This window comes from Aulostomus chinensis, chromosome 21 (genome assembly GCF_037954235.1).
Source record: "Aulostomus chinensis isolate RoL2024-O1b breed Wild chromosome 21, RoL_Achi_v1.0, whole genome shotgun sequence".
Taxonomy (NCBI): Eukaryota; Metazoa; Chordata; class Actinopteri; order Syngnathiformes; family Aulostomidae; genus Aulostomus; species Aulostomus chinensis.
In genome coordinates, this window is record NC_141340.1 from 10,138,795 (window position 1) to 10,162,220 (window position 23,426).

Consider the following 23,426-nt stretch of genomic DNA (forward strand, 5'->3'; position numbering starts at 1 on the left):
TGAAATAGCAAACTAAATGCAAGGAAATGAGCGAAATCCCCCCCCCACTGACACACACACACACACACACACACACACACTGTGGAAACATCAACACTCTCAAGGAGACTGACAGGCTCATCTCCTAGCAATCAATGGCTCTATATTCTCAACACAATGCAGTTGATTTTTTTTTTCAAGGCCTAACAGCGAATGTTCTCACGTCATCCCGCCGCCAGGCACAAAAGTGCAGCATGTCATTTGAATGGCCACGACGGCTTTTGGGCTGATGGCTGAGCTCTTTGTCACAGCGAGCGGCGAGGAGGAGACGATTGTTGTCGTCTTCTTTTCCTTCCGACCCCCCAGATCGTCTCTTCCATACCACCGTCTGCAACGTACATCATGTTCCCCCTTCTCATCCACACCAAGACTCACCTTTAACCTTTAACCAGATGTCTCAGAATTCACGTCAAAAGCAAAAGTTGTCATAATCGCAGGTTTTGTGTAGAACAGTATTGTTCAGTGATAGGTTTGCATCGCTTTCTAATCAGGTTTGGGAAGTTGTGTATCGCCTACAACACACACCAGCAATACATGCGAACTCCTCATGGTTCTTTACCCACAAACCAGTGGGATTCGGACATTTGATCCAGATGTAGCGATGCAGCACACAAAGTTTTATGAGATTTAAACAAGATATGTGTGTTGTTTTTGTTTTAACTGAATCGAGAGAAGTCCAAACCCTTCGTCGTGAATGAACCGCATCACGAACGCACGACTATGACATCACTACAGCTAAACTTTGTTCATCTTCTGCGTTCAGCGGGATAAGCATGATAACTTAGCCGTATTTCTGAATTGGTTTGAACTTATTTAGAAAAACAACAAAAAACGTTGACTTTAAGATGAGGAGCCTGGATGATCCACAGTGCTAAATTATTTTGGGGTTATAAACTCATTCCTGCACCGATCTTTTTGTTGATGGTCAAGAACAGAATTGGTTTCATATTTTTTACATTACAGACCAAAAAAAAAGCAATCCAGATTTCAAGCTAAGTAGAGATTTTTCTGGTGTAATACTGGAAAATCCACCTGTGTTTCTCCTCTATCCCCCTGTTGAAGCAGGAAAGCCTCCTGCAATTGCAAGAATCTTCTCTGGAAACCAGGCAGCGAGCCAAGTACAACGTCTGTTGGCACTGCCAGCCCTAAGGATTCTAGCTAGTTTTTTTTTCTTTTTATGTTTGGCACAAAGGAGACAAAGAAAAGATTCATTCAAGACCCGGCAAAGATTTTTTCAAATGTGGCAATTAACCTACGGCAAAAGATATTTGGGCGCTAAACCTCGCAGATGCTGGTTGAGACGGTTTGACAGAAAAGGACGGGAAAACGAACGAGGCACGAGAAACCTAAATGAAGTCAAACATGCATGAGAACAAGAGGGGGAAGTCATTGTGAGTTGTAAAAGTAAATCAGAAAAAGGGAAAGCAATTAAAGAGCTGCATTAAAACTGTACTTTGGGACTTCAACATATAAATGAATGTCCATTACGTTCAAACGTGTGCCAAACAAGGTCACACAATGCTGATTAAGCCTATCACTGCCAGATAAATCTCTCTGTATTTCACAGTATAATTTCTCAATCTGCTGTCTGGTTGGACGTTCCAGGGCTGGCACACAGGTAATGATGCATTTTATGTCATGCAGCAATGATTGGTTTGCTGGAGCTTAAAGGAGTGAGGTTGTGTGTATGTGTGTGTGTGTGTGTGTGTGTGTGGGGGGGGGGGTGACAGAATCAAGTGTAGTAGGTATTAAGAACTGGAGAAGAGATGCTTCTGATTTAAAAGACAGAACACATAAGTCACTCGATTTTTTTACTCCTGACTTGTCAGTTATTAACACTTGGTCAGCGACTTTTCTTTTGTTATTGCATCAAACTGCATAGAACATAAGTCTGTAGAGTTTGTGTGTGTGTGTGTATATGCGTGTGTGTGTGCGTGTGCAACCTGAGACTGCTGTTTGTGTCCCATTCACTAACCTCCCCAGATTTTGTAGCATGCTTCTTGTTTATTTTGTTTTGACATCACCAACGTAACCGTTTCCTACGTCATAACCACGACAATAGCATCAAGGAGCTGATTAACTTAACCTGAGGCGTGATGTTTTCCGAGGTTTAGGTCTGGTGTTGTTTCCGTGGCGATGTTAGGATGACGCGGACTTTCCACGTGTGAGATTTTGTCTGTTTCCTAGCTAATGGATGTGAATCACAAGTGAGTGTGCGCCACAGGCGTCCCACCAGTTTCCCAGAGGCGTAACTTCACCCTCCCATGCACTTTTTTCCTGAGTCATTATTTGATGAAGGAAAATAAACAAAAGTTGGTGAAATTAGATCGATCGAACAACTGCCGAGCCATCGGACCATCGAGGCTGCTTGTAATGGTGGGCGGCAGCGCCCTGTCCTCCTCTCCCACACCACCGCCGATGGTGGCGGCTATGTGCAGAATGCTTTGTTTTGTTTTGTTTTTTAATTGTGGATAAACACTAAAAAATGCTTCTATTTATCGTTATGCCCTCTTTTTGATATTATGGAGGCCCACATTTTTAATTATTTTTTCCCACTGTATATCATTGTAAATGGGCGGCACGGTGGTGCAGTGGTCAGCACTGTTGCCTCACAGCAAGAAGGTTCCGGGTTTGAATCCGGGCTCCAGTACAGGATCTTTCTGTGTGAGTCTCCATGTTCTCCCTGTCCCTGTGTGGGTTCTCTCTGGTACTCCAGCTTCCTCCCACAGTCCAAAGACATCAAGAGGGGACGAGGCTGATTGATACTCTAAATTGACTGTAGGTGTGACTGTGAGTGTGAATGGTTGTCTGTCTCTATGTGTTGGCCCTGAGATGGACTGGTGACCTGTCCAGGGTGAACCCTACCTCTTGGCCGTAGCCGCTGGGATAGGCTCCAGCCCCCCCCCCCCCCCCGCCCCCCGCGACCTTTAATAGGAATAAGTTAAAGAAAATGGAAATGGAATCATTGTAAATGTTGCAATTGAGTTTGATTGTTTGTATATCTTTTTGAAGTGAAATATTATAATTGCGTTTTCTTGTTTGCGACAGGATTTGTGCGACTCTTTTAAAAATGTATTCTTAATTAGTGATTTGGCGTTAAGATTTCTTGTTTAGCTGCATGTTTTATGTACCGATGCCATTTAAAACTGGAGTGTGCACCACCGCCATTTTGCCACCAGTGCCATCGCTTGTCCAGCCCCGCTCCTCCACACTCTGTATGATATGATAACCTAGAGATAAGCATATATCCCAATATTAGGTTTGATGTGATAGCGTTTCAATACAGCGTGAGACTGTGAGGTAAACGTGTGAGGTGCTCAATTTAAACCAACCTTGAGCACATTTCCTATAGGCCACTTACTATGCTTCTCAGGTGCATTAGCCTTGGCTGCTAATTTATTGCGTGACAACCACCCTGGCTGCTTGGTGTACATTACAGTAATAAACACTTCATGTGCACCACAGAGGTGAAAAGTAAACTAAGGACACTTTATTCTCGCTTGATTAATGACGTTGTTCTGCCGTTAACCTGCTCTCGCAGGACCCCGAGCATAAGGAGGTCAAGGGGCACGTGTACATTGCAAGGCGTCATGGATGGTGAGGTTATTTCCCACTGAGCAAGGTTGTCATTAACCTTCAGTCACGGCTATCTGATGGCAAAGCCCACTGGAGCAGCAACTCATTTGCTTAATAACAGGCGCTATCTTAGAATGAGGAATGAAAATAGGCAGTCAATCAGGAAAAGAACAGAGAGACTGCGAGCGTATCCTTCCCTCATTAACACAAGGAATGGTGTGTTTAGAGAGGAAGGGGTACTACCGCTGGAGCACCTGCTAATTTATTCTGATAGATACAGGACCAAAAAAAAAAAGAAAAAAAATGTTTTTAAGAAAGTTTGTTCCTCGCTGCTACACAAGAGTAGCCAAAACTTTTAAGACATGTCGAAATTTTTTTTTTAAAAGGGTGGGGTGTTATTTTTAGATGCAACATTTCAATGTTGCCTCCAGAAAGTAGCATGCTAGCTGGCTGCAGCAGAGGAAACAGCAGTAGCACCGGGTGCAGACATTAGTCATCAGCCCAATCTGCCTGTGATGCCTGATGAATTGGCAGGTCACAGTGGGGATGGCAGGCAGGCACAGTAGAGCAATTATCAATCACACACACGCACATGCACATACGCGCGCACACACACACACACACGCGCGTGTGCACTCACACAAACAGTTGGATTGCACTCATATTTCATTCCATTGTTGTCAGATGAACCTGCATTTAGTGTCTTGTTTGTATTGAAAAGCAAATCTGCATGGTTGCAGTTATTTACTTATTAATCTCTCAAATGTCAAGCGAAAGACGAATCCATCGTCTTGGGTTATACTGACCACACCTCAGCTTAAGGTGTCACATTATGCATCTGATACTGGCCCAACTGCTGATCCTGACAGAGAGAAGGAAAAGTTGAAGAAGAAGAAAAGAAGAGGAAGGGCAAATTTCCACCCTTAGGCCTCATTTGAATTAGCAGTTACATTTGGCCGCATGTAAAAAGTTAATGGTGTCTGAATCTATTTGTTCATTAAATTAAACATACATAATGAAGTCGGAATGAGCAATCAGAGCGCCGGCGTGGCTTGAAGTGTCGCTTACGTCACACCGGAGAGATTGCACTTGATTCAGATACATAGCACAGGTAGTATGAAGTACATCAGTCTGCTTTTCTTTTCTTTTTTTCTTCCTAATGTTCTTTCAATCCGGTGAGCTCCACAGGAGACACCGACTTTAACATAATGCAGATGCACTACAGATATCACTGGTGTGTCCTTACACGGCATTGAATGAACTAAATATAAGTCCTTGCGAGCAACCTGATTACTACTGTAGAGGATAAAGAAAGCTTAAGTGATAGATGTGTGCATGAGGCTACGCTGTCACAAGCCCTTATAGGATGTTCTATGAACTGGGAATAGCTGACAAATTTAAACTATCATTTGTCTGCTTGTCTCTCCTAGTTACAGAGGTTCTGGGAATAGAAACATTATTCAGAGGTTATACAAGAACTATACAAAGGCAAATAAATGAATCTATTTAGAGGAATAACCTCCAGCAGGATAAAAAAAAAAAATGAAGATGAGAGACAGGCCACAAAATTGTGAGACAAGTCTGTTTTCATGCTTTATGTGTGAATGTATGGGTGTTATGCAATATATCCACTATGGGGCAGGGAACAAATAAGGAAATTTAAATAAAGTATTAGTTTATGTCAAGTTTTGTAGTTTTATGCTAACTCATATTTGTATTCAAAAGATTACACCTTTTTTTTTAAAAACAATGCTTTCCTCCTGTCTGGCTGCTCGACGCTGCCCCCCTCTGGTTGTACTGTTCTGTTTGGTCTGTGCCCGTAAACCTTCAAGGAAAATTGTACCGATGCCACGAGTGCACGCACAAACACAAATATGCCTTTCTTCTTGACAAAGGATAATTCCTTGACAATTACCAGAAGGTGAATTTGAACATTGTGGTTTCCTTTTATGCTGTCAAATATGTAAAAGAATTTTGTGTCGTTCCGTCGTTGAGTCGACGTTCCTCACTCACAGCCTGATTAGCAAACAGGACAGAAGCTCTGCGGTGTCCTCTGAGGTGTAGAACCTTTTAGTAAGCTCAGTAAATGCTTTTAAAAAAAAAAAAAAAAGTGGAGAAGATATAAAATATATTGAACATCTCTCATCCATGGTGAAAATCTTAAAAGTACCCTTTTTTTTTCACTTTAATATTTCAATATCTCATTTGGTTCCGTGCCCGAACCGGATCATTCCTCGGCCTCTCGGTGACATTTGCGATCTGCACAGTGAACAATGAGATGAAAGAAGCGGCGCTCTCGTGGTAATACCATCAAACAAGGAGAGCCAAGAGTTCCAGCGCACTGTAATGTCCTCGTGAGTGGAATTATGAAATGGACTAAAGGGGGGAAAAAAAGAAGAAAAAAAGAAGACCTTTAGTGGCGAAAGCAAATGAAAGCATTGACTTAAAATATGACAGTTCATTTAATTCTCTGATTTAGTGTTAACTCAGGTCCTCATTGGAATCATATCATATCATGTGACAGAAAAAAGGTTAGTTGAAGGTTTAATACCAAAAAAAATGTTACACACCTGAACCACTAAATAGGTGCACAAACTGTGCACCTCAAGGTTATCACATAAACATGAATTGTGAATCGCCAATTGATTTTTCAGTAATGACATGAGTAGTCGAGTGACCTGGCTGACGTTGATAATTAGAGGGCAGGTGGGCCGTTGTCGCGGTGGTTTCTTTGGAGGATATTTGCCGAAATATTCTGAAACTAGATGAACTTGCGTGAATGAAATGTCAGTGTAAAACTTGCGTAAATATAGATAAATGAACCGGCGTGCACAGTAGCACTTAGCTAGCGCCCTGTCCCAAATAACATTATGAATATCATTTGAAGACAAAAATGTATTTTTTTCCCCATTTGAATACATAAAAGACAGTTCGAAGATGAAACCTGGCTATTGTGTCGGTTTTCTTTGAGTGGTGATGAAATCTGCATTCATTATTTTCTCTCAGGTGGCATCCAGCTGCTCCACAGCACATGATGTGGTCCGCGTGACCTCAGCGCTCCAGTGAGGTGGCTGGACACGGTGATATTGCACAGGCAGAGCTCTCACAACAACTGAATTGCATACATATATATTTATATGTATGTACTAAACTACAATAACTCATCCGGGACTAAAAAAAAATAAAAATAAAAAGCGAAAAAGGCTATAAACACAGAGAAAGGTGGACTCGCTTCAGTCTTAATGTTTTTATGCTGAAAAATACAAAAAATAAGTGAAGTAGTAAATATGATTGGGACTTTTCTCTGCACCACTAAGAAAGAAAACTCGGAATCAGATGAGAAATCACCTCCACGTTTACTCCCACATGATTGATTCATTTTGTAGAGATCAACTGATTATTCTGGTCAAATCTGGCTCTGTATAATATCGAGGATAACACAACAAATTTGTCTCTGCCTCGGCCTCCTTTCTCACGATTAAAATTCCCGCGGGCGTGTGTAGATGATTGACACGTCTCTACAATCAACGCCCGACTTTGTTAAACCTCGTTTGACTCTGCGGTTGAACCTTTTTTCAGGCGGTGTCAGAAATGAGCTTGTCGACTAAATTCAGTTCAACGCTGGAGGCAAGTTTACTTGAAATGTCATTTTGTGCAAAGCCGAGACCTTAAACCTCACAGAACCAATTGTAACCAAATGGAAAGTTGCTTTTTTTTGGTCCATAGAGGGATTGCCTTCGGGATTGTTACCTGTTTTAGCTTATCCTAGCGTTTCGTTTATTTGATTGACTTTAAACATTGGATTAGGAAGATTTTCCCTTCCTTCAGCGCTTCCGTCTATTTCAGCAGCGCTACTTTCATATTAGGCTTAAATCATCCCGATTGCAATTGACATAATTGAAAATTATTGCAGTTATTTCTTTCTCAAAATAGCATCCGAGAGCAGTTAAACCAAAGGCAACCAGAGGAAACCAATCTGAAAAGGAACAAAAAAAAAATGGAGGGAAATGATGAGGAGAAGAAGGAGGGGAAAAAGAAAAGCTTTTGTGGGTCCAGCCAAGCAGAAATTGCTCTGCACAGTTGAGCAATGGAGATAAGCCACAAAGCAGATGCCTGCATATCAAGTGCCTTGGTTTCCACTTTTCCAATAGCTGACTCACAGCTCTGTTTTGCCAGTGGACAGGGGTGTGCGTTCGTGTTTGTTTCTGTGTCTTTCGCTGATGTTTGCTCGATATGGGTGGGGTGGGGGGGCCTTAGGACAAAGGAAAACGTCTTTGAGAGGGGTCACAGCGTGGGTATTACCTGTGCTCAGCCTCCGCGACAGGAACAGAGCAGGAGGCATCGATCATGCGTGGTTCACTGAGCGCAGGAGCCATTCAAGATGCTCGGAGAGACAAATCAGTGCAACTTCAATGATTAGAGCTGATTGAAAACTGAAATATAGAGGCGCCTTCTGCTGACGTCGGTGAAAGGTCTGACACTTGGCACTGCCACACAGAAATGCGGCGTTTAGCTAACCCACTCGATACTGTAGCTATCGTCACACACGCAGACGGTTACAGATGGCGGAACCGTGTGGAACCTCTCGAGGGAGCAGGCATTTTTGCTGTATCTCTCTTTTTTTTAATGTGTCCCTTCCTGTAACTTTGATCCTTCCAATCATGTTTTTATCCTTGTTCAATTTCGCCTGGTGTCAACAAGTCCCGGTGAAGCCGGTTTCTCTGACATTCCTCTGGAAAAAGGTAGTCTACTTTTCAGAGGAAAAAAAAAGTCTTCTGGATTTTATGTGCATGAATGCTGATTTTCCAGCTGGTAGAAAAAAAAGCTCTGTTCCGTGCAAATCATTATCAAATACATGCCACAGGATGGCTGGATGGATGAAATAGATGAATTCTGCACCTGCGTGGTAATACGTTTCGTTATTTATCACGTCTCATGCCTCACATAACCCGAGTCCAGCCCGACAAAAGTTTAAAAATGTGCTGTTTAAATATTTAAGGAGGTGGGAGGGGCCAAAAAAGTAAAAGAAATGGACTGAAATGATAGTTTTAATAAGCAAACATCAGCACGGCCAATTAGAAAATGCCAGAGCACAAGAGCTAACAGATTAGCATTAGCGCTCAGCGTTATTACCGACCGAGCCCTGAGAGTTGAGCCGGGTGTCAGGTGATTTTTCTATCGCTGATTAAGCAAACGTAAATAGTAAGATGAATGTGAAAAGTGGTTATTGATTTTTAGCCCGTCGAGAGAGGTACGGCCCCCACGGGAAACAGAGATGAAATTGGGAGTGTTGGGAGACGCCGGAGGATTTGTCTTGAAAGGTCAATGGAGATGATGAAGGCTCTGCGGAGTCTTTATTTAGACATTAGTAGAGTTACTCCAAACTTCCAAGTAGTCCTGAGAGAGAAAACTTAACAGAACGTGGGATAAAGAGTTCCTGCTCACCCTCATAATAAGGAGAACGTTCTCACACCTACTATCTTGGTCTTAATGAGACGTTCTAGTTGTTGTTCCGACAAAAGAGGCAATAGAATCATCAAATGTAACAAGTCAGAGGGACCCTTGGGAGCTGACAGTGCATTCCGGGACCGTTACATCATCAGGTTTCCTGCCCTGCCGTACATCCGTGTTCTCCATACGACATCTCGAGGAACACGGCTGGAATTTCTCCAAACTTGCTCCCAGCATCTCCTGGGAGTCCGGGATGAAGTTGTAAAAACTATGTTGGAATTTAAAGGTCAAAGGTCGCTGCGACAGGCCCATACTGTTGGGTTGATGATGTGATATTTCTGCTTCAGGTTTTCTGTAGAAGTTAAAAAAAGGCTTATGCTTATAGAACATAGTCTATATCATGATGTATAGTAAAGTTGTATTTATACCAGCAGCCTTGACGTGATTCTACCTGCTTCTTCTTCTTCCTTGTTGCTGGAGTTTTAACCTTATTTTTGAATTCTGTGCGATGGTTCAATCTTCATCTGCTCACTGAATATGAAGTCAGTTGGACCGGGCCTGATGAGGCCGATAACGACAACAACTGTACCGTTATCTATAATTTACAGGTGCTTGTTTATAGCTAATTCTGTTCTTTAACTGAAGCATTATAACGGAAGGAGGTTCGAGAGGGACTGCATAGTCATAAGTCAGGGGTCAGATGGGAGGGACCCCCCAGGGAGTCCAGGACCAGATCTGGTTCCCTGCTATCCACACTCGCTTCACTTGAGTGGCAAAATGATGCCGTATAGTTCAGCACAGGGTCGTCAAATAAGGGTCACTAAATAAACAGCTGACTTAAAAACCGACATCCTCTCCACGCCAGTGCGAAGTTTCATGTTTCAGAACATTACGCTGTGTAATTTCTAGAGACTTGCAAATGACTCACATCTTTCCAAGTTAAGAACACCATAATGAATTTTACAGTAAATATCTAATCTGTAAAACAAAAGTTAATAAATTAAAAGGGACGGCAGTGTCACCCGCAGGCTTACATTCATTCAGGGCTTGAGGATTCACTCTGGGGGGGACAAAAAAAAAAAGAAGGAGGCTACTGTCCTGTTCAAGGGGAAGATCCAGCTTGCATAAGTGATATGACAGGAAAAGATGGTCCAGTCCTCTGAATAATGCATGTTGCTGCCTGTAGTTTCCTTGGAAAAAGACTGGCCTTTCACCGGAACATAAGGCACTGGAGTAAGGTCGTTAAAATACAGAAGTGACCTTACAAAAACAAATGTCAGGTGAGAGCGGCGAGACTGTGATGTAACTCCCAATTACTAACGTAACGCTCCGTGGCGGTGTGTTGCCGTTGCTCAGGATGTGGTTCTGTGGTTGCTTTAACCCTTTACACCAGATTAGATCTTCTAGTCCAGGTTAAGAGCCAGAATCCACGGCACCGAGACAGCAGGAGGGACAAGTTACAATAAGAACCACAGAAGATAAAAGCAATGAAAGCAATAGGGAAGTGAGGTAATGGTTTGTCCTCCTTTTGAGTGCCCGAGGGCATCAATCAAAATAATTTGATCTGGTTTGCTGATTCTTTTCTTTTTTTTTTTCCCCTCAGCAACCTGTTTCGATTGTACCCAAGTCCCTCTGCTGAACTCCAATAATCTTGGAGTCTGACTCTGCTCTGTGGACTGTTCTGTCCTTCACAATCTGTTCAACCAGGAACTAAATGAACTTAAAGACGGTGTCACAGAACGAGGCTGCACCCTGATCCATTCTGTCCATTTTTTTTGTCAAATTATCTGTAAAATGAAATGATGGCGTTGCTGCATGACGACAGACTAGCAATGCGCTCTACCCACAAGAACTCACTGTCTGATTAACAATCACAACCATGTCAATCATGGTTACACAAATTCAAGTTTCTTACACTTATTTGACCACAAACACACAATCATCTTCCACAACGATTAAAGCCCAAACAGAACGAATCTAAACAACAGTTATTCTGCCTGAAGTCAAAGAGTAAGGCCTTGTTTTCCATGCGTTAAAATCCAACTTCCCAAGCATAATGAGAGAAAAAAATTTAAAGTGTGTTATGTTTCTAAAAGTTTATATTAGAAACACATCTAGATATAAAAATAGGTTAAAAACATGTAAGAAAAAAAATCTGCTGGAAAATATCCATCCATTTTCTACCGCTTAGCCTGTTAAGGGTCGCGGGGGGTGGAGCCTATCCCAGCAGCCTTCAGGCGAGAGGCGGGGTTCACCCTGGACAGGTCACCAGTCCATCACAGGACCAACACATAGAGACAGAGAACCATTCACACTCACAGTCACACCTACGGTCAATTTAGAGTATCAATCAGCCCCGTCCCCTCTTGATGTCTTTGGACTGTGGGAGGAAGCTGGAGTACCAGAGAGAACCCACACAGGAACAGGGAGAACATGGAGACTCACACAGAAAGATCCTGTGCTGGAGCCGGGACTTGAACCTGGAACCTTCTTGCTGCGAGGGGACAGTGCTGACCAGAAAAATATCAATGCTCAAGAAAAAAAAAAGGAAAAAGTTCTAAAGAAGACATTCAGCTCCAGATACTGAGGGAGTCGAACCTGCAACAGGCTTTGACACATTTCTCATCTATACACTTGATAGCTTTGACGCAATAGTTTTATCAAGTGACTCCATTTATGTTGTGATACCATCTTCAGCACTGGTATGAACAATGAAACATTTCTACGATGCAATTTTCCTTTTAAAGTGAGATGATTGGCAGCACTGTCATGTTATTCATTAAACACGTATGAGCCAATACCTGCTGATACTGACTCATGGGGCCACTCGCGTTTCACGCCTGGCGCGCTCGCAGAAGATACTGCGCGAAGGTTAAAAAAAAAAAAAAATCAGTTGTTAATCATCTAAAATATGAGCATTTTTTAATAAAAGTCTGCCTGTAGTGTGAATGCTTCGGAAGGATACGCTTAAATCCCTTCACTTTAATCCGATGCTGAATAATCAAGTCTGAAAGATCTATTGAGAAACGTACGTTTGCTCCTGCGTTATCGCTCACTTTGATTTATTGGCACATCTAGGAGAGGGCGACGCAGACTTCCTGGGTTTAGACTTTTTTGATCTGACACATCATTAAATGTAGGAGAGGAATTCATACACAGTTGTCAGGATATGATCTGACAAATAAACAGGAACATCCTCGGCTGGAGCGGAGCAACAAAAACTCCAACAAGGTAGACTAAAACAGCATGTTAATCAGACTGCAGGGTTTCACGTTAGAAAATAAAAATTAAGACTAAAAAACAAATCAGCATCCTTTTGTGCCGCAAGAGTACTTTATATTCTAGCGAGTACTCTTTCGCGCAGAACTGCATAAGATATCTCCGATGTGAGTTCGCTGACCTTTTGGGGAAGAGGATTAAGATGAAAAAAAATGTGGTTTGCATGTCAGGTTCAGGTTCAAGTTTTTATTTCTTCTGTTTGCAGAGTGATGGGAGATAAAAACCGGAGCATAAACGCACAAAGAAGCATTAAAAAAGGACAATTTAGCATGACACTTGCAGTTATACGCCTTAACATCCACACTATACATCACACCCATTTAACAGTGCAGCAGGAATGCATTTTTATCGTCAAAGGCTGATTTCCATTTCTAATAGAGTTATGATTAGAAGCTTAGTCGTCCGTATAGGTTTTACTGCAACTGTGAAGTTTCAACACACACACACACACACACACACACACACACACACACACACACAGGGTCAGGCTCCTGTTTTTAAGCCTAATTTACATCATAGTTCCACGTGCAAATGCCAAAATGATTTGCAATTACAAAGGTTTATTATCTTTCTGCTGGATGGGTTTATCTGGCAAAGTACGAGAACACGATGAGCTCCAGCTGACTGCTGCCAGCAACATTAATGTGGAGCTTCTGACCGCGTGAAATGATTAATCATCAGATTAATGACCGGTATTATAATCATGTGTGACTGAAATGAGCACCTCGGTCACAGGCGGGACTCTGTGTTCTTCTCCTGTGATCTTAAAGGCCACTAGAATTCTAAAGAATATCTTACAGGTCATAGGGACGTCTGCTAATTAGTCCAGCAAAATCCCTCAGGTGATTGCTACCCATACAGCTGTAATCTTCTCTATTTATTCATTTATTTCTAATGATAGGGTATTATTTTGAAGTCTTAAAGTACTAAAGGCATAAAAGGATTCGAAAGCTGTGTTATTTGATTCTGGAACATTTTTGCAGCTTGTAAGTCTGGTGTGTGTGTGTGTGTGTGTGTGTGTGTGTGTGTGTGTGTGTGTGTGTGTGTGTGTGTGTGTGTGTGTGTGTGTGTGTGCGTGCGTGTGAGTGACAGTAGCAGGGAATCAGAGAGGATTAATGTCGTCTTTAATGTTCGTACCCTGCATGCAAACCAGTTGAGCTTGTCAGTTACAGATTGCACTTATAAAACTCTAGCAGGGAGGTCAAGAAGAGAGAGAGAGGGAGGGGGAGAGAGAGAGAGAGAGAGAGGGAAGTGGATTTTAAGGCAAGCTAAAGATGCGTGTGAAGCTGCTTTACATGCATTGTATTTGGATCTGGCAGGACATTAAGAACGTACAGTAAAACATCCATTACTTTAACATGAAATTTATGCAATTTGTGAATTTAGACGAGATTTGCACACAAGTAAATGCAAAATGAAGATATTTCACACATTTCTTGTGTGTGTGTGTGTGTGTGTGTGCATGTGTGTGCATGTGTGTGCGCGTGTGCTTGCGTACAGTATGTGTGCATTAGTTCAGCTGCAAATTCGGCTCCACTGAAGCAAGAAAAAGCTTTTGGCTGCGTGGTATTTTTCATGTCAGGAATAAAAGCTGACAATATACATGAGGTTTTTCAACGCCGTGTGATGTCATAGCATCAGAGCTTACATTTCATCAGCACTTAACTTCATTTCCCACCTGCTCATAACATTAGGAACTGAGGAAACACCGCACCCAAACTTCTTGTCTCCATTAAAAATCAAATTAAATCTCAACAAACAGAAGATAAGGGCTGAAAAAAAAGGTTCTTATTGGGAATTATATCTGATCATCAATACTATATGCAAACAAGATTAAAAAATGAAATGAATTTAGACGAAAAATCTATCTTTTCATCTAATTGCTAACCGTCCAGTGTATCAAACATGTCAACCTTGCAAGATCGCGTTATTAAATCAAAAAATTCCAATGATCCATATCAAATTTCATCACTGCAGAAACACTCGGGGAGATTGGATAGTGGGTTATTGCTGCGGGGGAAAAAATAAAAAGGACAATCTTTAAATCACGTTTATGTTTCGAAGAGTTCAATTTCCCTGGAATTCAAAGAAAGCAGCAGAGGTGGTTGGGAGAGGTTTCAGGCTGCAGTAAGCAGCCGTACAGCTGACTCAGGTGTTAGTCTGGCAGTATCGTTTGATACAAATAAGCGTGCAGATTTGGCGCCGCCGCGGTTGTGCGTTCTATCGGCTAAATCTCCATGTCTGCTGAGCATTAAACGTACCTCTGCGATAACATCTCTCCTCCTCTCTCTCACTCTCTGCTTAAATGTTTTACACATCTGCAGCCTCCTGAAGAACCTGACACCTTCACGCTCGTGACTCAGACTTGTGGCTTGCTGACGGTAATCCGACTGGCTGCTGTCGCAGAGAAATGTCGGTAAACATTTAATTATGTCTCACACCGTCAAACAACCGCGTGGTGCGTTCCTTTCATTCACAATAACACAGCAACACTGTGCTTTTACGCATCTTTCAAGGCCAACAAGTGCACGTTCCAGATGGTGTCAGATAACCACAGGACGACAACACCAGCTTCCTAACTACCCAAAAGCTAAACTTGGACCTCACTATTCCAGCTTTCATCTTTCAAACACGTAATTTTAGCATCCTGTACGATCGCTCTGTTATCGCTTTTAAACGACCAATAAAATAGGACTTGATACCTGAAAAATCTATACAAGCACAGGAACAGGAAGTGTTTTTTGTTTTTTTTTACTCTTTAACCTTCCGTCTGTGATTGCTAATAGCTCCAGTAAATGTTACACTACTGGTACCGCAGTAAAGCTAAACAGAGAACGAATCTAGAACCGAAACGCAGGTCGGAGAATGGAAGAAGCTCCGGGGTGAAGTTGGTGGTAGTGCATCTGATATCTTTGTACCATCTGCAATGAACGGGCAGGAAAAGAAGGAGAAGAAGAAGAAGAAGAAGAAGAGGAAGAAGAGGCAATAGTTGTTCAAAATATATATCACACAGAAATAACCTCCACATAAGAACGAAGACAGATGTTGAAGAAACTACGCTACGTAACTGTAACTGATGAAGGGTTCTTCTGTTTACAACTTTCACATCATAGAAAAGTCATCATTATAAGAATATTATAACAGCAGATCTGATAAAGTGAAAAGAAAGCTTTGATTAGCTTCCTGCTAAGCGATAATAGCAGGTATCTGGGTTTGCTGTTGCCTGAGGCGAACAGCCAAACATGAAGTAACTGCGGCGCTTTGGAACAAAAAAAAACCCCCAAAACTTCTAATTAATGGAAATGCAGTACCGTGGATAGTTGCTGACTTTTATTCACCCTTATTGGGGAATTGTTTCTTCATTTGCTGTGGAAGATTCAAGAACAAATACAACTGAACTCGAAGTAACATACTGGCAAAAAGAAACCATCTTTACTGTGGCAAATCTTGTGAAGATCTGCTTTATTATGACTGTTTTATGAATGTTGACTCCTGATGTTGAGAGTTTTTGTTAGTAAATCTCTTGATTCTACTTCCCATTCATGAGATTATACATTTTCCTCAAGTCCTCTGCGATTTATTCTTCAGTTTTGTGTTCATGTGAATTATTTAGAACTGGGAAGATTTTTTTTCTTTCAAAAGACTATAAAAATGTCTAATGTCCAAATAACAACCTGGAGAAAAGTAGCGCTCCCCGGTTCACATGCGGTTTTTCTGTTATTTCATCTTATTTATGTGTAGCGAAGGCATTCATTTGTCGAGGTTAGAGGAAATGCACTTAATTGATTTTCATCATGACTGAAGGTTACGGCGCTTTGGTTTATAATCCTGCTCGCCTGGCCCTCGCTGGGTGGAGAGAGAGAGAGAGAGAGAGAATATATATATATAAATATATATATATACATACACACACAGAAAATAATGTGTAGAACAAAGTAGTTCTTGTTGGGTGTCTTATTTCGGGGCTGAGCCCCTGTCTGATCCAAGAATTGTCCCTGTTGCTCGACCTTTTAAAAAAAGATTTTGCTGAAAAATACATTTTTATTTTTTCACCCGCAGTTCTTAATGATTTTATTATTCATGATTTATATTTAACACCTGACGCTCGTTGTGAAAAAACTCTTTTTACGTTCAAAGATGTATCCAGCACATTCCCCGAGCGTCAATAACCCTAAATTCGTGATTAAGTCATGCTTCAGTCGTTTTGTTTTGTTTCGTTTTTTTTCCAGGACTCAAGAATCTCAGACTGCAGTTGACACCTTCACTAATAATTCACGCCGCGGAACCGAGGAATCTTGAAAAAAAGGATTTGATTAAGGAAAACAGTTGTATCGCATCTTGAAATGACACACCTGCAACAAACAAACAAACAAAAATCATGGATGTTAAAGCGAATCCAGGAACTGAAACTAACTTCAACAGGCCTGTGTTGCATCCTGTCTCGCTCCCTCTTCCTCCTTCCCCACGTCTCAGGTTTTCCAGTCCAAGGTCAGTGTATTACACCAAGCCTGTCAGCTTCCTAAATTCCAATTATGGTTTCGTCCTCTGCTCTAAGCGTGTTGTGAGGAGTCCTTGACAGGCCCAACACAATCAACCTGGGAGTCATTACCGTACATCAAACATATTGCAGCATTAGTGAAATTGTCAGTGCTCGAAGGCAAAACCTTCATTTTATGAATGGCCACCCTGACAAGTGTCACATTATTGTGGATACAAATTTAGTCGTATCTTCCAAATGAATAGATGTTCTTAAATGAGTTGTAATAGAGTAATGGGAAAGCGGCATGGTAGACATGAGCGTGTTATAGCTTAAATTTTGTGCTCAAATGATGCACACCTGCTACAAAGGAATGATCCAATTTCAGAGGAAGACTACTACGAATGCCTCAAGCTAGCAGCAGACTGTTATCTTCATTTTTATGTTCCGCCCTTCATCCACTTAGGGTTGGAAGGAAACTTCCTCTGGAGATCAAGCAATCTATGAGCGGAAATCTTGGATGCTTTCCTTCTTATTTACTTCATTACAGTTCCACTGCACTCCCAACAATTAATTGCAAAGCGGACTTCACTTTTAGGTCTCCTGCTCAAATCGCTAAATGTTGTTTTTTTTTGTTTTTTTTAAGGATTTATTTGACTTTTTCGTTGCAATTTACGGCTTTATAAAGTGTTTTGAAAGGATCTGGGTATTGGACAGCGGTGCAAGTGAGATGCAGAAAGTAGCTGTCGTCTTGCGTTGGCATGTTTTTTATTTCAGTGAGTAAAGAAAAAAAATAGACTCAGAGACACAGTGTGCACTCTGACAGAGGTGGAAATAAAAGGAGCAGATTTACATTCATTTATAGATTTTTATGACTCACCCATACTGATAATTTAAGAATAAACGTTTCCATATCTGTGGTCATTGAATGTAGCCGTCTGATTGCAAGAATAAACCTGCAATCACGGTTGCAAGGCGTTTAAAAAGGGAATAAAAGGCACCGGGCCAGCTTGGCACAATCTTAAATGACATCTCTTACTTTTGGGGTGTTTGACAAAATGCTTCGAATTCACTCGTTCCCGCAAGTTGCTCTCACAGAAGGATGGCGAAGGCTGCCGAGGAGGGTACGAAGCTGGCCAAGAAGACCAGACTGAATTTGGTTTGAAAGCCAAATTAAATAAATCAATCAAATTATGGCTAAATTTGTATCAGACCGACTTTGATTTTTTAGGGGTGAAAATCCATCCAGGCGTCATTCACACCCAAACTTTTCTCACACCTTCCACTCCATCTCAGGAGGAAACATTATTAATACGAACCTTCTAGCACGTTCTGCTCTTGAGTAACGGCTCAATTTGTGTCTGATTTAAAAAAAAAAAATGATACCTTGATCCATGTCGGTTAGATTTTTGATGAAAATGGGTCAGCCAGCCATTTGCCCCAAACTCTGCACACTCGTTCCACTCCGTCTGGAGATAATACTTCTCAGATGTGAGCCTTCTAGCAGGTTCTGTTTCCTGTTCTGGCTCAGTTTGTATCAGGTCAATGACCAAAAAAAACTTCAACAGCAGGGTTTGATTTTTGGTCAAAAATCCTTTCTCCGGGGACAAAAGCATCCCACCAAAGACTACAGTCAGACAACCAAAATCGTGGATCCGTACCTGGCGTACCTGTGTTCGCGTCAACATGGTGGGCGCAGGTAGAGATATCACGTTTTCGCTTCTTGAATAAGTAGTTTGATGCCTAAAATGCTTTTTACTTTAGTAAGGAGTGAAGTTGTGGTCAGCTCACTGTGACGGTTCTGATCCGTTTGTGTGTGTGTGTGTGTGTGTGTGTGTGTGTGTGTGTGTGGGGGGGGGGGTATAACCTGATTAGACTTCTCCTTAGTAAGCTGGCATTTTAACATTTGTGATTTGCTGATTGCCAAAAAGTAGCAACCTTCAGTACTCAGCGCCTTCGTGTCCGTCTACCTCCAGAAATAATGGATTAATCCTGGATGGAACTTTCTCCTGATGAAATTAATACAACGATCGCTCGACCGATGAGATTTTGGTGGAACAAGAGCATAACAATGATTCACTTGACCGATCGAGCCTCTCCCCACCTCTCCTTAGGGTGATCGGGAGCTTTTACATCTGCGCTATCAAAGAGCGTCACTGCTTGGTCGGGGAGCAGCGCCAAACAGGACGACTCACCTGAGCCCACCATCGGAACCAACCCCCCTTTTCTGCAGGACATTTACAACAAGTGAAGCAGATCTAAAGGAGTGGGAGAATTCTCTCTGCTGCCATCAAGGAGACGCCACCACTGGGGAGCAGCCTCCCTCAGGCTCTGACTAGATTATATTTTGTACTAAATGATATTTTATTTATGTCTCAAATTTAAAATCCCTCTTTTTAGATTCTTTTCTTCTCTGTCAGAACAGGCAAGACGTTTCACTGCGCTTTGTGCCGCGTATGATAAATTCATTTTTAATTAAACAGCATTTAACGTGTGACTGTTTTTATGTCTTTCATTTGCGTGACTGAATTTCGCTGCTGTTATCACTCATTGTCTTTTCTGCTGACTATCTGCATTGGACAGCAGTGTGTTTGTGACTGTTTCTTCAAGCGAGCTGGACAGGTACGTATACTGTGATTATCCAAGGCTTTGGTAAGTGCCCTCGGCAGTGACAGTACTCCATTGATTTCTGTAATCACTTTGAGGTAATTATGCAGAAATACGCTGAATGAGCTCCTGGGGAGACAGCGCAGAATGCTTTCTGTAGTGCGACTGTGTGATCGCAGCTCCCTAGTGACAGCCCGCCATGCTCTGCAGCAACCCTCAGCCACAGAAAGCTTCCACGCAACACATTAAATATGGGCATTGAAGGATGGATCTTAATGCAACAGAGCAGCATCAAATACCGCATACATTACCACAAGCTTGTATAGATTACTTTGTGCTTGTCTTGCGAAAACCTTTTCTTTTAAGTCAGAAGAATGACTTGATGTAGCACTCCTACCCTGCCAGTTGTGGGGTGCTGTCATGCTCCAATTACATTGACAAATTTTATTTAAATGCTCCCACAACGCAGGAATAGAATAAAGCAGGATAGCGGGGGGAAAAAAAAGAAAGTTCAGAAGCATTGGTGGGGGGGTGAAGTTAAGATGAGATAAATAAGATAAGGGACTTCATTGTCCTCAAGGGAAATTTAAGAAGAGCACACATATTCAATACATTCAATGCATGCCTACTCCGTCAGATTAAAGCGCACGCATGTCTCAGCTGCTCACCATGAGGAGGGTTTCAGCTTTGGCGGCTTTTAAAATGGACCATTGAAGAAATAAGTAAGCTAAGTAGCCAATAAGGACCTGATGCTTTGAAATCTGAGTCGTTTCTTTTGGACGGAGTGAGTGTGTGTGTGTGTGTGTGTGTGTGTGTGTGTGTGTGTGTGTGTGTGTGTGTGTGTGTGTGAGGGGGGGGTTCTGATTATTATTTTTTTGAAAAATTATCCAAGGAGTGCGAAATTCTCGGGCTCTCATTTATCTTCATGGCTGCAGGTGTGTGTTGGGTGTTATCACTGGAAGGTTACCAAACCGCGATACCAGGAGGTGATGAATGTAACACCTACAGGTCGCCAGGGACGGAAATGCAGCAAGGCAATTTCTATCAACTGCTTCAATAAGAGGGTCCAGTGTGTATTAATTGATTATTTGGCCTCTTGGGCAGGGGGATGGGGGGTTGGGGTCTAAAATAAAGAGAACGCTGATGTACTGTTACCTGAAAACTTTACACAAAAATACTTTTGTGACGTATTTATACATCCCGCATTTCCAGAACGACATCATCATCATTTATGTGACGAATCTAAAGCAAAAATGTTTTCAGCCTAATTTAAAATCCTAAAGGGAAATTTTCCATCGCTCCTAAGCTGCTAAATTCTCTAGTTTTCAGCTGGTTGTGCGTAGCGCTCATCTCTGAAGCCCTTTGTTTTAGGAGTAAGATTAAAAACCCGAGCAGCCAAACAGATTTGAAAGAAAGTGAAAAATAAGCAGTAATACCCCAACAAATTCTGATACGTGATAATAAAACTGCTAATACTAATAATAATAATGGATGTGTGCCGACAGTTCTTGACAGAGGATTTCGAGCGTATGTGACAAACAGTTTCCGCCCAGTAAGCAGAGGTGATTTCGAGCGGAGGCTGTTCCACTCAAGCTGTCATAGGAACTTGGGAGCATCAGTTCCACTGACACATCTGAAATTGGCTGTGGTCTACCTGTGTGTGTATATACGGGGATCCAAGTTGACGTTTTTGCCTCAACTGGAGGAAAGGGCAACGTAGTAAAGGACGGACACAGAGACGCTTTGTTACGGTGGTTCAAAAACTAAAAAAGAGTCAAGAACAACCTTATAAATGCAGCTCTTTCATGTACATAAAGCTGCAAAATGTTGGTTACTTTTTTTTTTTTTTTTTTTTGTCCGCCACCGTTGACTTTTTCAGGGATTCAGTTAACAAGCCAATTTTAGGAGCAATACAGTTACGTCTGTTATTTTGAGAGCCAGACAAGCAGATGCTCTTCTCTCTGCATGCGTTACGGAGCTCCAGAGCCCACCACACAGCAGACTGCTAGTTGGCTTAGCGGCAATCATTGCTAACAGTGGGGTGAGACTGCATGCCCTCTGAAAAACCATCAAGTACTCCTTAATGTGATAAAAGTGAGAGATGTGTGTGTCAGAATCAGACGAATACCCGGACCTACTTTCTTTTCCCCCAAAAGCCCAACTTGGTCAACAAAGTAAATCATTTGTTAATGATTAGAAGAGCAAGTGCTGCTACGACCGACTTTGTAAGAGAAGATGAGGGGCGATTACCGAGATTCTGCCCCTGGTCTATTCTGACTGAATATAAAGAGAGGAACTGCAGGAAAGTGAGAGAGCAAGACGGGTGGGGAGAGCGAGCCGGTACCTGATAAAATAACAACACCGCTGCTCTGTTAAGGGTCTTTGGGGGGCTGGAGCCTCTCCCAGCTGACACTGGGCGAGAGGCGGAGTTCACCCTGGATGGGTCGTCAGTCCATCGCAGGGCCATCAGGAGCAATTAGGGGTTCGGTATCTTGCTCAAGGGTATTTGGACATAGTCACCAGGGGAAGTGAGGATCGAACCAGCAACCCTTCAGTTGCTAGGCAGCCACACTACCTCCGAGCCAATTTAGCCAACTAATGACTTGCAATTTTGCGGGCCAGGGAGGGTTCTGAATGACAAGTTCATTGCTTGTTGTTTTTTTGTTTTGCCTCCTGAATTTCACTCAAACGTTGAAATCCATTCTACCCCCCACGACGATTGGGTATGAACCAGTAAGTTACTGGTGCTGCATACAGGCATCATGACCATGATGCAAAATCAGCGATATCTGCATATTCGGACCCCCCTCCCCCTTTTCAAAGAATAAATCAGATGCAGTATGATTTGTGCATGCGTGCCATCCCTGTTGGACAGCGCTCACGTGTTTGTGCTTCTTAAATCAAAAGGCTTTCTTTTAGCTAATGTGATTTTCCCTGCATTTGTGTTGGCTTGGCTCTTAATGTGACTCTCCCAGATAGTGGGATCAGTGTAAATTCTCAAGGGTGTTTTTGGATGACTTCTTAAGAGCCTCTAAATAACATATAGTCCCCAGAGCTGTGCTTATGCCATGCCTGCCCATGAACTGATAAAATAATGATGATGCAATGCTTGCAAACTAAGTGGACTCTAAACTAAGTGGAAAAAATGAGAAATCATGGTGATGTTTCAGTACATCTGCTAATGACAGTAATGACAGTAAGCTGCGAAAAAAAACTTTCAGAAATCCTGAGGTCTTTGACACGTGTCAGGCACTGATGACCTTATTTGGGTTTGGGTTTCACTTATAGCGCTGGAATTTTACTCGCAACCATTAAAAAAATGCTTAAAAATCCAGCGGTCTACGATTTTCCAACACTGCAGCTCTCCTCCTGAGTTTATCCAGCTGTCGCTGCTAAACAAGGAATTTAATTATTATTGAAAAATAGCCATCAAATAGGCCATGCCAGGTTTACCCGCCAATGACTGATAAAGCTTGAGTTAGCGGGTATGTGCGGATGAAGAGGCAAAGGCTGTCCAAGGTATCCTGCAAAACTGCTGGAACAACTGAAATGGACTTGGGGCAACCATAGAAAAAATGCACCGTTGGCAAAAGCCCCGTGACGTTGATAAATGTTGTCCTCTGAGTGTGAGGTAATATTCTCTGATGAGATGCAGCGTGCGCTCCGGCCCGCAAGGTTGTGAGTGCAGCACCAGGAGAGGGTTGAGAGCAGTGATAGAAACTACAGAAGCCATGACACCCGTGAACATCAGATGGGATGAAAAGAAACCAGAGCCCAAGGTCTTTTCTTCAGGTTTTATCCGCACGGCCCTCTTATATATGTCAATTTAATATTGTGTGTATTAAATATCAGGTAATAAGATTCGTTCCCTAAACTCCAGAGTCTGGTTGCATTCTCCTCTGAATACTTGCAGCATATTTGTTCAAGAAACATTTGACAAACCGATCGTGCATAAATGTTATGAATTGATTAAATTAGAACTAAATTAACCTGTAGC

The 23,426-nt window shown here is 42.1% G+C and overlaps 1 long non-coding RNA gene across 1 annotated transcript; it reads left to right on the forward strand.

Moving 5' to 3' along the window:
• The first annotated feature begins 1,394 nt into the window (after positions 1–1,394).
• On the forward strand, positions 1,395–16,819 carry LOC147241636 (uncharacterized). Its single transcript, XR_015110826.1, has 3 exons — positions 1,395–1,430; positions 1,607–1,657; positions 16,575–16,819. It is a non-coding gene; the product is annotated as an uncharacterized LOC147241636 (long non-coding RNA).
• Positions 16,820–23,426: the final 6,607 nt, after the last annotated feature.